Source organism: Castor canadensis, chromosome 3 (assembly GCF_047511655.1).
Source record: "Castor canadensis chromosome 3, mCasCan1.hap1v2, whole genome shotgun sequence".
Lineage (NCBI taxonomy): Eukaryota > Metazoa > Chordata > Mammalia > Rodentia > Castoridae > Castor > Castor canadensis.
Window position 1 is genome coordinate 116,254,642 of NC_133388.1, and position 18,864 is coordinate 116,273,505.

The window sequence follows — 18,864 nt, forward strand, 5'->3', positions numbered from 1 at the left end:
TTCACTTACTATTGCATTACCCTCAACCCCTCGTTCTAACTTCCTGTTCTCACTCATCTTCCAAACGCCTGATCCTAGAACAACCCCAATCACCTCTCTTCTCTATGAGGTATTACTGAAGAAAATCTATTGCTGACCCTGGGACCCCTCGAGATTCATTTTCAAGTGTTCCACAATGCCTCTATGCCTTTAGATTCACCTCTGACTACCAGAATCAGCAAGCTCATCACCTCCTCAACCACTCAAGATGCATTTCTCTCACTTCACAAAAGGTCTTGCTTCATCCTCCACATAAAAACAGATCAGGAGACAAAAAGCAACTTCCTAGGCAGTAACACTAACCCCACCCCACTTGAAAACATCACAACATGGCTACATCTATATTCATATCCTCTGAAGTATACTGAGTTCAACCTTTGGTTGGAATTCATCAAACCAATTCTGTGTACCTTTTAACGATATATTTATTAGATGCCTGGCACTCAACCAAATGTTTTACAATTATCACTTAATTATTCCTCACAAAAAGTCTAGAAGGCGTGTTGCGGGGGGTAGCAGTTATACTCAGTGGTACAGTGCTTGCCTAGTATTATGTATTAGGCCTTGGATTCAATCACCAGCACCACGAAAAAAACTACAAAGTAGGTTTTATTTCTTTCCCAAAGAAAGAAATTCAAAATTGGGCTTAAACTCTGATCTAATTCCAAAGCCACACAATTCCACTCATAGCTGTTATTTCATTTTTTCCCATTTTCAATGCTTCACTGTCTAATGTAAGCCCTGCATACCATTTCAAAAGCCCCTCCAACCACCTTTCTTCCCACAGCCTTTGCTGAAGATCCCTGGACCACATTATACTTTCTCATGCCTCCATACCTTTGCAAACACAGTAAGTCTCCTCCTGCATACTCTTCATTCATTAAGATACCATAATGAGTCCCCTCCTTTGTAAGCCCACTCTCAGAATTCTTATTGCCCTGTCTACTCAGGCTGCCATAACAAAATACCACAGATTGGTTGGCTTAAACAACATACTTTCTGGCAGTTCTGACAGCTAGAAATCCAAGATGAAGCTGCAAGCGTGGTCAGTTTTTGACGAGGCCTTTCTTACTGGCTTATAGGTGGCACTATCTTGTCGTGTCATTTGTACCCATGCACATGAAAGCATGAGTGAGCTCTCTGATGTTTCTCCATTTAAAGATGACACTAACCATTGAGTCAAGGCCCCAACTTTATGGCCTCATTTAACCTTACTTACTTCCTTAGAAGCTCTCTCTCCAAAGACTGCCACACTAGGAGTCAAGGTTTCAATATAACAATTTAGGAGAGACACAATTCAGTCTCTAACTATGCTTTCAATGATCACAAACATTTTGAGTGTATCTCTGTATCACCTCTCCACACATTCTATTTCCTACTCACTAGACCCTGGCTTCTTCTAGGTAAGGCTCTACATGTTATTTCCCTGTTTTCTGGCAGTTAGCAGAAGGCATAGAGAGACCATTCAAGACCCCTGCTAATGAGCAATTTGATTTAAAATATAGAAAGGACCAGAAGATATTTCAATGGAGAAGAGAAAAATACTCTTAAGGAGCTTACAATATGATTAGTGGTAAGAAAAAATAGAAGGGGGGAAAAGGCTTCAAGGGTTCAAAATCAGAGGAAATTAAGGAATGTAAAAGCCAGACAGGATAACTTTGTAATACAAAGCATTACTGAATTACAGATTAAACTTTTAAGTAATTTTCAGTAGTATGGATAATACTGTATTCTAAGTTGGGAAGCAAAGAAGACAGCAGTGGATATACTAGAGTACCTGGTAAAGGCTGGAAGAGTTGATACTTCAGTGCCCTCAGGCTATCAAGTGGGGAGATCATTATTGTACACACATAAACACATAACAGAAGCAAAGAAATTCAACAGATTTTCTTCTGAATTATTCACCCAATATTAAACCACAGTAAATTTCACAGAGCAAATATTTTAAAGATTTTTTTATAAATTCTGTAAGTATAAAGAATATACAAACTTTATTTTATTTTTTTTTTTGCAGTACTGGGGCTCAAACCCAAAGCCTCATGGATGCTAGGCAAACACTTAACCACTGAGCTACATCCCCAACCACCAAGAGCACATTTTAATGTGCTCTAAAAGTCAGCCAGAAAACCTAGGCTGTATAATTGTAGCCAACCTTGGTATGTATACTACAGTTTCTAAATCATTCCCTTGACCTATAAATTTAGCATGAAATTACATCTTTAAAGGAAGTCAAGAAAAATAATCATAAAGAAAAACACCCAACCCATGCTTAGTTGTGCGTGCCTCTAATCCCAGCTACTGAGGAGACTGGGAGAATCAGTTTGAAGTCAACCAGGGCAAAAAGTTAGTGAGACCCCCCATCTCAATCAATTACCTGAACATGGTGTTGTGTGCCTGTCATCCCAGCTACACCAGAGGATGCAGGCAGGAAGATTACAGTTCATGGTCGCCCCCTCTCCCTCCACAAGAAAAGGGGGGGTACTAGGGGAGTGGCTCAAGTGAGAGTACCTGCTTAGTAAGTGTGAAGCCATAAATTCAAACCCCTGTGTGGCAAAAAAAAAAAAAAAAAAATCCTAAAATTATCTAGTTTTCCCTATAATACAAAACTATTCTTTCAGGGCATACTGACAGAATTCATGGCTTTAGCATCTTGATTATCTTTTCAATGTATCATAAAATAAATGCCACAAAAACTGGCATTTGCTGATATAAAATGCCTTCTTTTTTGACTGCTGTTTAATAACAGAACAACAAAAATCTTATATTAAAGTAAGTCATGAGAAGCTGGATATGGTGGCAGGAGTCTATAAGCCCAGTACTGGGAAGACTGAGGCAGGAAGAGGCTGAAGCCAGCCAGGGCTACACAATGAGACTTGTCTCAAAACACCAAATAAATAAATAAACAAACAAGTAAATAAGCTGGGAAACTGTATAGTACTCTCTAAAGCTATAGACATTGTAGTTTAAAACAATGTCCAAATATTCAATGCAGGATTGATTCCATTTTTACATTTGAATGTGAGGAACAGGAGGCAAACAGAAAATAGCTGTGATTGGCTGAATGGGAACAATCAATACAATGGTAGAAACTAGCCTCTAAATCAAAAGGAGACTATTGTGATTTCACCAAGATACAAGTTTCTTCGTGGCAAAGAATACAAAAGCTATGGGGATATGCTTCAAGAAATGCCTCGATAGCAGGTCTGCAAACTCAAGGTCAGCCTGGATTATACAGAAAGTTCCAGGACAGCATAGTCTACAAAGGCAAGAGCCTGTCTTAAAGTGATTTAAAAGAAACCTAGAACAGCACTATGCTACCCCAATTTCACCTGTATCAATTTCAATTAGTGGTAATATTTAGCAGATTATGCTGGAGAGACGGGAATGAGGTTGCTTCCTGATCTATAGTACTGCTTGGTTTCACTAGTACCAGATACTCCTTTTTCTTTTTTAGCTTAAGTTAGGGGGATTACCTTACCATCTGTCAAAATTTTAAATACTTGTCTCCCACATTTCCGTGTTAAGAGAGCTGCCCATTCTGTTCTCAGAAAAGTTAGATGCCCACAGTGACTAAGAGTACTGAGGGCAGCAGCTACCAATTCTGCATTTTCAAATTCTTGCCAGAAAACTCATCCTATACTCAAACTTCTAGACAAGAAGAAACCTTAAAAGGGTTTTGTCTGCTCAAAGACAGCTTGAACAGGGCCTGTTAAATGAAGCACATGTTCTTTCTGGTGCCTTTGGTTTTCCCCTTTGGACCTCTATAATTATTAACACACCTGCAAGGGGGGAAATAAAACCATTAACAAACTCCATAAATTCATGCAGGCATGAGAGGCAGGCCAAAAATAGAAATCCACAAAGGAGTAAAGTGGCTGGGAAACTGGCAAAGACAACCTTTTGAAACAAATGCCAGGGATAAACAAGAGTAATGGTTAGTTTTTTCTTGTCCATGACATTTCAAGTTGAAAGAGGAAAATGTCAAAAAAGCATGTTGGAAAAAAAAAAAAAGCAAGAGAGAGGAGAGACCCCACTGAGAATACAGAGAGAAAAATCAAAACAAACAGGCACTAAGGAATTCAATAAGCCTACTTAGAAGAAAAACAATTTTGGAATAAACCAACAGTAAATGAACCACATACATGCTACTGAGGGAGGCTAGAAGTAGGAAAAGTTGGGGGCTCATGTAGGTTGCCTGGGGATGGGTCAAACCACCCTCACCTGGCTGGGAGCTGCCCATGCCCTCGACTTGTTCATTATCAGGTGGGAACCTCCTGCACCTGCCCTCCAATGAGGTAGTGTAGGTTTTAAAGGCACCTGAAAAAGAAAAGCGCTCTCTCTCTGCCAGAGTACTCCACCTGCACCCATTGTGTCCCCTTCTTCTTCCGTTCCCTCACCTGGCAGAATGGGTGACTCCCCTTCTCAATAAAGGTATTCCACCTCACCCCATCCATGTGTTCTCTTGGATTCTTCCATTTGGAGCACAAAAACCAAGATCTTCTGATAACAGACTGCACCAGCACTATTAACACTACTATACTAAAACCTAGTACAATGAACACCAAGGAAGAGTGGAGAGTGCCAGAAGACAGAGAGAGAGAGAGAGAGAGAGAGAGAGAGAGAGAGAGAGAGAGAGAGAGAGTGTGTGTGTGTGTGTGTGTGTGTGTGTGTGTGTGTGTGTGTATGTGTATGTTACTGGCCCTTTTTTGTCTTGGGTATTCTTGAGATAGGGTCTCTCAAACTATTTGCCAAGACAGGCTTGGAAACTTGATCCTTCTGAGCTCTGCCTCCTGAGTGGCTAGGACAGGCGCCTGGCACTAGAAGGCAGTCTGTCACATTCATAGATGTGTTTGATTTTAGTGCATGCTGAGTGGGAACATACATGTTTTAAAGGAACATTTAAAGATAAAACACATTTAAAGATAGCAGTTTTAGCCAAGAGCCGGTGCCTCACACCTGTAATCCTACCTACATGGGAAGCTGAGATGGGGAGGATCAAGATACCAGGCGAGCCTGGGGGAAATAGTTCCCCAAACTACATCTCCAAAAAAAATAATAAAAGCAAAATGGACTAGAGGTGTGGCTCAAGTGGCAGAGCGACTGCTACGCAAGTGCAAAGCCCTGAGTTGAAACACCAGTCCCACCAAAAAAAAAAAGCAGTTTTTAGGAATTAGTGTTATCTAATGACATTACTGTAACCTCTTTTTCTTTTACAAGTAGGCAAGCCTAAGGTAGAAATACATTATTACATACTTCAGTGATCTCAGAGATGGTCCTTTCCTACCAAGAACAATGAATCTGTAACTTCAAGTACAAAGCTCTTTCCCTAAAACTGGAAACACTTCTTGTACAAACCAAAAAGAATTCTGGCTTCCATCTACCAGAACAGCAATTTAAAACAGCTAGTAAGGGTGGGCATGGTTGAGCTACTGGGGAGGTTGGACTCAAGAGGGAGCATCATTTTCAAAATAAGATTTAAAATTCCCCTATGGGTAGTATTTTTTTGGGTTTTTTTTTTTTTTTTGGCAGTACTGGGGTTTAAATTCAGGGCCTCAGACTTGCTAGGCAGGTACTCTACCACTTGACCCACTCTGACAGCCCTTCTTTATATTGGGTATTTTCAAGGTAGGGTCTCTCGAACTATCTCCCCAGGCTGGCCTCAAACCACGATCCTCCCGATCTCTGCCTCCTGAGAACCTAGGATTATAGGCATGAGCCAATGGTACACAGCTTTTTTTCTTTTACATTTTCTAAAAATGAATGGGAAGATGCAGTAGCCAAAACAAATACTAAGGCATTTAGAAACAGGACTTGATTTTAGTAATGTTCCTTATTAAGAGAAAGCACTAAAAAGTATGAAAACAAACAAGCTGATGGTGACCCATGACAAATAAACTTTGGGGTAACAATGAGAAAAAGGCCTAGAATCAAACATACTTATTGGAAGAGGTTGAACAGACCAAAGTACATTGTGGACACACATTGAGACACCCCTCTGAACATCAACTTAAATATTAATAATGAAAACTAGGACTGTAAGATAGGTACATTGTGGGGGGATATTACTGGGGGGGGAGGGTGAAGAGATTTAAGGTGACAGTATATGGTAGATGGACTTCATATACCTGTATGAAACAGAACTAAGAAACCTCTTGCAATGGCTTTAAGTGGGGCTGGAAGGGGTTGAGGGAGAAGAGATGATGAGACAATGTAAATAATGTACAATATAAGGGTAATCAGAATGGTCACTATGAATTTCCCCCCATATAATGAATATATCCTAATAAAAAATTTATTTAAAAAAACATATTTATTAAGGTCTGAACTTAAAGCCTTGGCGATTGGGCCAATAACTGTACTAGTAACTTAACTTGGTTCTAAGAATCAAATGAAATATGCAAAACAAAAAGAAACTGTTATACCTATCTGAAAAATGCCTCTTTAAACACCAAATATTGGAAACCAAATAATGAAAGCCTGCAGTATCCCAGTTCTACAGTCTTACAGAATATCCACCATAATTCAACACTTTTTTTTTTTTCTTTTTGCAGTACTGGGGCTTGAACTCTGAACTTTCACCTTGGGCCACTCTGCCAGCCCTTTTCTGTGGTGGGTATTTTTGAGGTAGGGTCTCATGAACTATTTGCCCAGGCTGGCTTCAAACCATGATCCTCCTAATCTCTGCCTCCTGAGTAACTAGGATTACAGATGTGAGCCACCAGCACCCAGCTCAACCGTTTCTTAATGACTCAAAGAGTCATCATAAAGAACAGGAGTATGTTAGGAATACCTTAGGGACCACAGACAGTATAAATATTCCAAAATTTAGAACTTTGTCTTGCTCCAGTCATTTCTTTTTGATATAACCAGATGGTTCAAATCTTCTTTATTTTTCATAGTACTATGTTGGGCCTAACAGCCTGCCTATAGCAGTTACTTTCCTTGTTATTCCTGGGGTTGGTTTTTTAAGATCAAGTCTTGCTATGCTCCAGACTGTCCTCAACTCACCATGTAGTCCAGGCTAACAAACTTCTGATGTTCCTACCTCAAATGGACAACCTGAGTTAGGTCTCTCACTTTCAACCAAATAACTAGTCTCATAATCTCTGAAAAGTAGTATACAGCTTACAATATTACCTTTATTATTATTAGTACAACTATCACTAATTGTGTACTTGCTGCATATAAAGCAGCAACCTGAGTTAGGTCTCTCACTTTCAACTAAATAACTGGTCTCATAATCTCTGAAAAGTAGTATACAGCTCACAATATTACCTTTATTATTATTAGTACAACTATCACTAATTGTGTACTTGCTGCATATAAAGCTCTAGTGTTTTAAGTACAATAACTCATTTAAATCGTTTTAAATGAGCATACCTCATATCAAATCCTATATCCTTCAATACCATATTCCACTGAGTCCAGTGTCATTTTACAGTAGAGAAAGCGGATTCAGGAAAATGCAGTCACTCTGAGTCTCAGTTCCTGTATCTATAAAATAGGCACAAAAAATGCCTGCCTGTTTGACGGGATGAAAGTTAGATGACAATGTTACAGCACTGAAGGGTCTCAGTGTGCTGAGTGCACAATTCTAGGACGCACTACTCACACAGAAGCAGAGAGAATTCTCCAGAAACAGGGAACACCACAAATGTCTGTATGTATGTGTGTGCCTCTGTAACTATATACACACACAGATAATTAGTGTGAAGTACATTCATTTTATTAAGTGCTATCAAGATACAATAAAACCAGTAGAAACAGAAGTCCTTAACAGGAAAAAGCAAGTAATTTTTTTGCCATAAACAACAGTTCAACTAATAAGCCCATGTTGGGCGTAACAGCCTGAAATCAACTTCATGACTGGTTAAAATACACAAATAATTACAAAAATCACCATAGAAACACCTAAACATTTACATTTCTAATTTCTCTGCTTCATGAAAGAATAAAGGATTCAAATCACTATTTCCAGGGGAAAAAAATCAATTCCATCAAAATGGCTGAGAAGTATTTCTTTCAGGATGTGATTTACAGTATTTACTAATTCATCAGACCACTGCAGGCATTTTGAAACTAAAATTTAAAGACTACTTGTATGTGTTCCCAAATTTTTCCTTATATTTGTGTATGAAGACTGACTAGGATTAAAATCCACTCTAGTCAACAAGAGATAGTGAATAATGAGCTGGGCATGGTGGTACATGCCCATAATCCCAGCACTCAGGCTGTGTCAAGAGGATGGAGAGTTTGAGGCCAGCAAGACTCTCAAACACACACACACACACACACACACACACACACACACACACGAGACAAGGAAAACATGAGAATTGAGAGTACCAAGATTTAGGAGTCACAGGCATAAACCAAACCCTCCTTCCAAATATAAAGCAAAGACTTTGGCATTTGGTTTTGAACTACAGCGTTTCTTCATATTTTCTTCAACTAAACTTAAGGCCCAGTATTTTGAAGATGAACTACCAAAATACAACACCTATCCCAAGAAAGCTCTGCACATATCCACTTCAATGACAGTAATGCATTGACTGACTCATTGATCCATCCACCAGCATGCCTCTTTCCATGATGAATCCTTACTACCATTCTGGAGGGTTGGGGGGTGATAGCAAAGACAAATAAATGACCTTTTATCTATTATGTTTACAATGTCTATTAAAGTATAAATGATCAAAAGAGAATCACAGTGGTTCAGAAAGGGGTCGGTATTTAAGGACCAAATATAGGCAGCATACACATACCACTACAAAAAGAAACTGGTATAACCAGCAAACACTTAAAACCTAACTTTTGATGGCTATCAAAAAAGATTCACAAACTCTATGCATGATAAAATGACTAGAAAATGATAAAGCTAATACATCACTATTCAACAAATTATACATTACTAATTAATTTAAAAGACATTAGATGTAATCTTATAAACCAGACACAGAAGCTAAGTAGCTTCTGTTAGAGTTTACACAATAACATTCTGTATTTATAACATATTGGTCTGAAGGAATCAAAGCACTATTTCATTACCTTTGTCCCATCTTCACTGTATTCACTTGCTATTCAATAATATTCTTTCACCATTCTTCCCATTTACTAGTTATTCAAGAGCATTCTGACATTCTTATGATGCATAAATATTGTTTTTATTTATACATAAAACTCTGAAAAACTGTCAAAAAAACAATTACTCAAACAACATGTGAAGAGCAGACATGGATGGGATAGGCCTGTTGAAAGAGGAGGAATTTGTTTAACTTCATTTATTTCAGTAGTTTAAATCTTACCTTTGAACATCATTAACTAAAATGACAAAACAGATTGTATTTTAGGTCATGCCATTTTCTTCCAGATGATACCCAGGGACACCAGCTCATCTCATATAGGCTGAATAAGTCAGTTTTTCATTACCATGTAACAAAATATCACAGGCAGACTAATTTTAAAAAGAACAAAACTTTATTTAGCTCTGTTTTGGAGATTCAAGTGCCTGACACTAGCATTACTCAGTTCTAATAAGAACCCTCTTGGTTGTATCTCATAATGGAGAACAGCAAAGAAGGGAGCCGCCAGTGTTAGAGTAATTACATCCCCCAAACAGGAAGTCTGAATGCTGGGTGGGTCAGGCTCACTTTCATAACATCTTCTTGCAAAAACTACCCTTTTTGAGAACTACCATGGAGTCACATGAAAACTACCATAGCGCTTTTCCAGTGCCTGCCCCATTTGACCCAAGGACTTCCCACTAGGCACCTCTTAAAAACTCTATCATCTCCCACATTGTTACACTAGAGACCAAGCTTCCAACACATGGACCTTGACAATTTTCCACATACTGTTTCATTTCTAAGCAGAGAGGACCCTGCAACCCAGCATCACTACCCTCCCTTCTCTTCTAATTCAATTGTCAACTATAAATTCTAGCAAGTGTCTTCAGATGACTGCATACTTTTCTCCATTTATTTACCCATTAATCATCAGGTAAGAAAAGGAAAGAAGAAACATCTGCTAAGGTTCAGAAACCCATATCCCTAGTATGGTACTTGCACCTGCTGAATACTTTGAACCGATGATAAACACACTGGAAGAACCTCAGAAGCAAAAGCAGTTTTTTCTGAACCTCCTATCCTCTTTTCTCCAGCCCCCTTTTTTCCCCCAGGCAGGTCAAAGAAACAAGTATTCTTCTTCGGCCATGAAGAAATTCTGACCTGCCTCATCTAATAGTAGATCAAAGCCCCTCATTCCAGATGAGCAAGTCAGAAGCAGGGCAGAGAGGCCAAGAAGAATCTGAACAAACAGGTTTTGCTAGGTTTGAGAATAAGAGGTCAGAAGGAAACTTTGTCTCTGAAGCTCTTCCAGTGTCTTATCAATTCAACTAATCAATATTAGAACATACCTTTTTTTTCTGGCCTAGTAACACTTCGACATAGCTGTCTATTCTTCATCAAACATAACATAAAAATACTTTTCCCTGGGTCTTTGGGTCTTCGTTTCCGAAGCCTCCTGTGTAACATAAACTTTTGATTAAATGAATCTGCTATGCTTTTCTCCTATTAACTTGTCTTTATTATATGTAAAGAAAGGTATCACACTTTTTCCCCCCTACACATCCATTCAGTTTTCAATCTGGATTCTTCCCTACAGAGACAGATCATCTACTTCTTTTTCCTTTTTTTTTTTTCTTGGAGGTACTAAGAATTGATCCTAGGGCCTCACTCATGGATCATCTACTTTTATTTCTCTTCAATACACTGTCTCAATGGTTGTAACAGTAAAAAGAAATACATAAACTATAGTTGTAGCTATATAGGACATATTTTTGAGAATGCAAATATTAGTAAAAGAAAAAAGTAGTTATTTATCCATTGATATGGAGTATTAGTGATATTCTTTCAGGTGAAAAATGCCAGTGACAAGCTGCAGTGTGTCTTGCCTTTTGCTAAATGGAAAGAAAAATTTATTCACATTTACTTTTATGTGTACAAAATGATAGTTTCAGCAATTTTCTTTTTGGGGGATGGTACTGGGGTTTGAACTCAAGGCCTCAAGTTTTCTAGGCTGCTGCTCTACCACTTGAACCACTCTACCAACACAACAGTTTCTTTTAGATCATTCTAGACATTAGTGGTTAACTGCCAGCACTGCCAGGTTAACTGCCAGGAGACTGAGGAAGAGACTATGTTACCTACTTTTTAAAATCAATTAATTAATTTAAACTTGATTAAAACTTCAAAGATGTATTTGTGATTGCTTTAAACTAAAAGTTGAGGGCAGGTGGAGTGACAAAATGATTAGTTTGAGAACCCGTCTCACTCTATGATAATAAATTTTAACAAAAAAGCAAATGTCTTTTGCATTACCAACCTATCGCATTGTATTTTAATTAATAAATATTTATTAAGTAGCTTAACTGTAACACAATATAGGATGCATGCAAAGGCAGATATGAGAAATACAAAATTGTAACTCCTGCATGTTAACTATTAACACTGACAGCCCATCAAAATATGTCTGAAACTTCCTATGACCTCTTCAGGCATAGGAGAGTTAATATATAATGTGTGTGAGGGCTTCCTGATATCACCGAAAGGAATAAAACAATGCAGTACAGATGTGATTTTACTCCATGTTTCACATCTATATAAACACTGAAGAAACTGTAATTTCAGTTTATGAGAATATTGCAGTTCATTGGGAAGCTTCCAACTTAACTGCATGGAAAAGAATTCAAATGCTAAAACATTAAGTTAAAAAAAATCTTATATACAATACCAAGAAATCAGCTGCATGCATAAACTGATTTTATATGAACTTACCATAATTACCTAATAATCTAAAAATAAAAGAACTCACAAGATAGCCTAGAAGAAAATCCGTTTGTTAGAGACACAATTAAACCAAACAGATCTGAGAGAGAGAGTATACAGAGAGAAAGCAAGAGAGAGACCTTGCAGCTAAAATGAAATGCTACTTAAATGCCACCAAATGGGGCAGTTTAGCGGTGATGGTTTCTAAACTCACTCACCCATATTTCATTCATTGAGAAACAAAAGAAACAGTATATGGCTTCTGCTTCTAAGCATCTTATAATCCAACTGAAACTGTTAAGAGTACAAAAGCATTTTACACAGAGGACTTACTCTTAAAGTCAGAGCTGAAAGAAGGAAAAAAGTCCATGCAAAATAAAAAAAAAGTAAGATAAAATTTAAGTTTACATTCTTCTGGGGACAAATGCTGAAGCTTAAGTTTTGACCACAACATAAAAAAAGTTTTTAAAAGGGCACTGGGTCCAATTTATGCAGACACAATGCAGAGGAAGTGAAATACTATTCCAGTCAATGAGGAAACACTGGACAGAGGCACAGTGGTCAAGAACACAGACTTCCAAGAAGAATGCTTAAAACTCAAATCCTAGTGCTTCCAACTACTAGCAACTCCTCCAAGCTCAAGAAGTCTCAACTTCTTCACCAATCTGCCAACATAAATTATGAGGACCAAATGAGAATGAAGCATTCAGACAGTTACTGACATTAGAAACAGCAAGTGTTTTGCACTTTTTGTTTTGTCATTAGGCAGAGAAGATGACCAGGGCTGCATTTAGGACAATTAATAGCAGTATGATAATGAATGGCAAAACCTAGCGATTAAAGAGGTCTCAGTTGTGTACAGTTAATGGAAGAATGAAAAGGAAGGAAGGAGAATCAGGAACTACAAAGCAATAATGTTTGTGTTTTTTGTTTTGTTTTGTTTTTTTGAGGTACTTCTGAGAAAAGTAGAGTGAAAAACCAAGGATGACTTTTAGACTTTGAGCCTAGGTAACTAAGAAAATGTTAAGATCATTAATATAAACAAGCAAATGAGGAAGAATAAGTCTGCAAAGGTACTGATTCAAAATAACAAAATACAGCATGTAAGAGAGTTTATCAAGGAGAACAACAGCTAAAAAAGCAAATCTGAAGATAAGGAAAGAAAATGAGGCTGGTAATCCAGAAAAGGAGAGTGGGGGAGACCAGTTGAAAACCCTGGTCTGTAGGGGATCAAGAAAAGAGAAAGCACAATCCTAAAAGGAAGATCAGAACCAAACCTAAGGTAACACCTAAAATTAAGGAAGTGAGAGCATAAACAACAGCTGTAAGATAGAAGGCTCAGAGAAAATAGATCTTCACAACACTTCACATTCTAGTTCTTCAAATGTTCATTATAACTTCAAATTATGAACTGAACTGACTTATAATAATGAGTTTATTGTAAAGTTTTACTGAAAATTGTTAATTATTCCAACTCAATCCCCAGTAGGACACAGCTAAAACAGGATAATTAGATTATTTTTCAGTATCTCAAAGCTGAAAGAATTCTAAGTTAATTTCTCTTCTTTGCTTTCAATCCACACATGTGATTCTAGTGATTGCCCACTCTTTAAATCAATTCCTCTCCCTTCCTTTACTCTGACAGCCAATTTTCAGGTTTCCCTCACCCCTTTATTTTGCCTTCTTTTTTTTTTTTAATGGCAGTTTAATCTCTCCCTAGAAAAACAGGTCCTTTTTATGCAATTCCAAAAACACTGCTGTATACAAATTAGTTTTCAAAGCCCCAAACATAACCAAGTACTTCCATACTTTAGGCATGTAAAAAGTTTTCTGTGTTTTTAAACTCCAGATCATCCCTGGTTTTTTGGTTGTTTTTTAACCACAGGACCAAAATAGCTGATTTATTTCTGGATACTCATGACTATATGGCCCCAAAAGGATTTTCTGGTTAAATTGGAAAATAAGTTTCTATTTTTTTCCACCAGCAATAAGACCATTCTTAATAAGAATACACACACACATACACACAGCCTATTACCCAGACCCTCTACCCTTAGTAACTAAAAGTTAACAGTCCTTAACATATTCTATTAAAGAGATCTTTCTGAGGCTAAGATATTTTTGTGTCACACAACTATAAAATTCACATTCTGTGCTGTCCGGGAGATAATCAAAGAGATACACCACTAAGATATAACTCCAATTATCATCCTTAATGGCCAATAAAAGTGCAAATTTTTTGCTATATATGGGTGGCTTCTCAAATACATAGTATAAGTAATTGTTAACTTCAGTACTTGCCCTGTTTCTTTAAACTACATAGTTGTCACATCTTCTAAGATTAATATGGCATATTATGACACATACCCTACTGATAACATTTTTAAAAGACAAAATACCAAAAATGAAATAAAGAAGCAAAGTTTAATCTTTTTTAGACTTTTTAAAAGCCCTTTTCATATTCTTTTTCAGTTTACAAAACGTTCAACTAGGTACATAAAAATAATGTTTAATAAAAAAGCAATACAATCCCCCCACTTTCTTGGTTAAGGGCAAGATCAAGGACTGCAATATTTTAATATACCATCAGAAACCTCATCTAAAACATTGTTTCTGACGATTAATCCTGTGGACTGTTTTCAATGCCTGCAATCATTTCACATTGCTACTTTATAGTGAATATTTCAAAGAAAGAAAATTATCTATGATCAACAATTTTGTAAGGCAGTTTGCATTAATGGAAAGCAGCAAGGCAGAGCAAAAAAAACACAGTTCTTGGATTAATAAGCACATGTGAGTTTAAGCATTCACCACTACCAAAAAAGCAGTGGTCTCTCGGCATTTTAATCTCTCAGATCCTCTGTTTATTAATCTATAGAATGGGGAGAATGCTACTCATGTTATTATGTGAAATCTGTAAGAGCATATTATTACTGGAAACAATAACTAAAATGCCACGGATGCTTGTGATCCTTTTTTAAACCCAGTTCCCAAATAAAATGCTAAACAATTTAGCTTAAGATGTCAGTCTATTGAAGTTTAGAACCAGACGGTTGCTTGTGATTAATTTACTGGGTTCAGTTTTCCCTGGAAGCAAGCACCAAGATGAGCACAACAGTACATTTTTAATAAACACAAGTTAGTTATTAAATCAACAAAGCCTCCAGCTCTTCTGAACACAAAAAATACAAGGGGTAACAAGGATCTGCTACCTTTCTGATTTAATCCTCGTCCTTCCACTTCCCACTTAACTCCCTATGGTTCACTTATCAAAATACTTAATCCCTGTACTGTTTTTTCTGTCTTAACAAATTTCCTGGACCACTGGTTATCTACCTTACCTCTTTTTCATAAGTCGGCCACTTCATATTTAAGGAACTGTTTTCATCAGACCATATGGTATTTACATCACTCAAAAATAAAAAGTAAATTGTTTAACGATTTTAGTAACCTCCTTTATGAAGTCATCCAGCCTCATGTAAACTACTATTAAGCTCTGTGTAAACACATTACTCAACCTGTTTCATATGAAAGTATCACATCTGGCCTTGGACATTCTGAAAGTTTCACCAAATAAAGTTACAAAATATTGGCTTGCAGACCTTTTCAAAAGCGATTGCTGATTGAAAAACTGAAAACCATGTTCAGCAGTAAAGAAATACATAGCTATGCAGTTTTCTTAAATGAATGAGGTAATTTTTAAAAAAATAATGGATATCCATGGATTATTGGCCAATAAAACAATATGCTATATATGATCCCAATTTTGTTTCTGAAGCATACTCCTCAAAAAAAACGCACAGAAAAGCATCCTCACACAGAAGTCTGGCTGCCCTGGGGTAGTAAAAGGAGCAAATCTTGGGGCCGAGGGGCAGGGAGGAAAGAGGGCAGGCGTCCTCATTGTTTGGCAGCTTCGTGTTTTCTGAAAGAGCACGCAGTACTTTTGTAACTAAAAAGATAGTATTAAAAGTATACCTCCTCCTCCTCCGGAGGTAAATTCTTCTGAGTTTTAAAAACACAGTATGACTCCTCAATTTAAAAGAAGAGCACGTAGGGAAACAAAGTAAGTTGAAGACCACCGTGGATTTGCAGCCTTACTCCCCCTGCTTCTGCCCGTAGGTCCTCCGCCGGTACAAAAGGCGACAGGACGGCCACCGCACTTACCAACACAGGAGCAGACGCTCAAACAACAACAAAGAAAGTAAGACATGTCAGCGTCTGCTCCCGCTCCCGAATCCCTCCCAGCCCCCAAGGATTCCCCAGCCTAGGTCGCCTTCTGCCTCCAAAACCAAAACACAAAGTCAGCGGACGCGTCGGAAAAGGGCCCAAAGTGCCCGCGGGGTCTGACGACACTGGCGTCGGGCACTCTGCGGTCCCCAAAGCCCAGGGGCGAGCCGCAGGACCCGCCTCCTGGGGGACCCCGGCCCAGCCGCCCCTTAGTTCCCCGGCTCGCGACCTTCAGGCCCCGGCGGGCTCCCTTCCACTCCCCTCCGCCGGTCCTCCAGACCCCAACCCCAAATGCAGCCCCAGACACGCCGATCCCACCACCCCGAACCCGCGGCCGGCGGCGTTACCTGTGGCGCGGCGGTCGGTCCGGCCCGCCTCAGCGACGCGGGAGCCAGGCACTAGGACTCGGCTAGCTCCGCGGCAGCCGGCCGCCGCCACCACCACCACAACACCGCCAACGCCGCTGCTGAGGGGAGGGGCGGGGCCCGACCCGCGACTGGAGCAGCAGGACGGTCCCGGCCTCCAGAACCGCCTGGGGGCCGAGCATGCGCAGAGCGCCTCAGGAGAGCCAGACACTTGGCTAGGACGCCGAAGTCAACAAGACTTGGGGACGCCCCCATTTGGCTCCGCCTGTGTCGTGCTCGCTCCGCCCCAAGCCCAAACAACGCGAGATTTTACTAGGCCTGGGAAGACTACAGTAGAAAGAGATCCCGCGAGAGTGAGACCTTTGCCGCCCCGCCCCCTTCCCCACGTTTGGGCGCTACGTAGTGCGCTGGCCGCTCTGTGGTTCCGGAGATGTTGAGGGCAGGGGCCTCGTGTCTCCACGTCTCCGCCGTGTTCAGGACTAGGGCCTGCGGGGTAGCCGAGCATTTTCCACGGTGCCTTCTTGGACTTGGAAACGATCCCCCGAGGGTAACTCTGCTGAGGCTTTTGTAGAGGGTTGCACTGCTGTTTAAAAATGTCCACTGTTGCCGTGGGCGATGGACAGCTACTGGAGGCTGAAGCAGAAGAATGGCGAGTTGGAGGCCAACCTGGACTACATAGGGAGACCCTGTCGCAAGGGCAATAAGTGTCCACTTAATGTCCAGAATGACCTCCTCCCCCCTACCCCGCTCCCGCCGCCATAAGGCGGTAGTAAACGCTTCCCGGGCCTATGCGCTCAGGTTTGAGCCCAGAGCCCGGCGTGCGGCGCCTAACCCGGGACACCAGCTTGTAACATTGCACGGTGAAATGTGCGCCGCCTTCAACAGATGGAAGACACTGCCGACCAAGTTTCTCTTGGCGTGTTTAAACATTCCTACTTACCGGTAGGAAAGTTCGTTGAGGAGAGGGGAACGACTAGGGGTCAGACAGGGACGGAAAGTACCACCACTAACCATCCTAAGAAGTAAACCTGTCATTGGTACTTTTAAGACCCTTAGTAAGCTATACAATTTGCATTTGCGGGTTGTAGTCTACATAAGAGGCATCATGTGTTTCCGAAATGCTGTCATTTTTGCCCCGTTGTAATGCTTTCCAACTCACTAAGTCTGTGTTCCCCGTCAAATCACTAGTAAGTTGAAGCATGATTGTTTTGCGTTGCCTGAATTGGTACTCGGTTTTGATTTTCAGCTTCGTTAACAATGATGGAAGGCTGCCTTTACTGGTTCCCTAAAGTAAATTAGAATTCGAACACACACACACACACACACACACGTTCTGTGTGTATTCAAACTCTATTATAATATATATATATGCTACATATATGCGCGGAACTGGGGATCAAAAAATTAGAACACCTTTCATACCCACTTTACTCCTTCCCACCACAACTGGTTGTGTGCAATAGTATTTAGAAAGAACATGCTAGCAAGGTCAAAGCTTCAAGTCATGAAATAACCAAAACAAAATTGGCCTGCCACAATTTAACAACTTCACTTTATTTGGGTTTAAAGTGTGAGCGCATATACAGTGGAATTTCAGCTATGAACTGTGCACGATCTATTCATCTGCCTTCTGGAAGTAGAACTACTGGCCACAGATTATCCCCATCTTTGGCTCTCTTGCCTGGGCCCAGGGAACTCCTGTGTTGGGATCATATAACAGTTTTACAGGATAGTTTTCTGCTATTCCAAGCAGAAATTTTCATACAGGAAATACATCCTACAATAAATAATTACAAATGATAATCTAAGTTAGGAGACTGGTTTTTGTTTCTTAAAAAACAAGGTCTTGGCTGAGGTGTAGCTCAGTAGTAGAGTGCTTGTCTAGCATGCGAGGCCCTGGGTTCAACCCCAACACCAAAAAGAAAAGTCATAAATAAAAAAAATAAAAGACAAGTCTTATCCCTGTAGTCCAGGCAAACTTGGACACTGCAGCCTCAGCCTCCTGAGTGCTGGAAGTGCCACCACACCTGACCTAAATTAGGAAGGTAGCTAAAATCATTAAGGATGTTTTGGTTTTCCGATTTTCTCGCCTTTATTTCTTCATATATTTACTTTCTCCTTTCTGCTATAGAAATTTTTCAGAACTAGACTTTTTTTCTCATGAATTTAAGTTGAGCATAGGTCATTTTTTCAGTAAGACTCTTGTGTGAGTAGTTGAAATACACATCACACTAGCAATTCTGTGTCCTGTGATGGTGCCACCCACTTCCACATTCAGACCACCTGATTATGTCTCCATTTAGCACCATTTACTCCTTGTAGATTTGTAATCCAAGAAGGCTGGGTACATCCTCCATGTGTTCACTATTTCCACAGCCTTGTTCAGTGTCTGCTACAGTGTTAACCCT

The 18,864-nt window shown here is 39.6% G+C and overlaps 1 protein-coding gene across 9 annotated transcripts in view; it reads right to left on the reverse strand.

Annotated features, from left to right (window-relative positions):
- Pcmtd1 (protein-L-isoaspartate (D-aspartate) O-methyltransferase domain containing 1) overlaps positions 1–16,611 on the reverse strand; it is a 246,183-nt gene extending 229,572 nt beyond the window's left edge. For 6 of the 9 annotated variants that reach the window (XR_012446311.1, XR_012446310.1, XM_074068523.1 and 3 more), the window contains exon 1: positions 16,439–16,577. The gene's annotated coding sequence lies outside the window, so the exon portion shown is untranslated. Of the gene's footprint in view, positions 1–9,087; positions 10,396–10,453; positions 10,561–16,438 lie in introns of those variants that run through there. The other 3 variants (XM_020182621.2, XM_020182617.2, XM_020182615.2) reach the window with 3 other exon arrangements.
- Between the last annotated feature and the right edge of the window lie 2,253 nt (positions 16,612–18,864).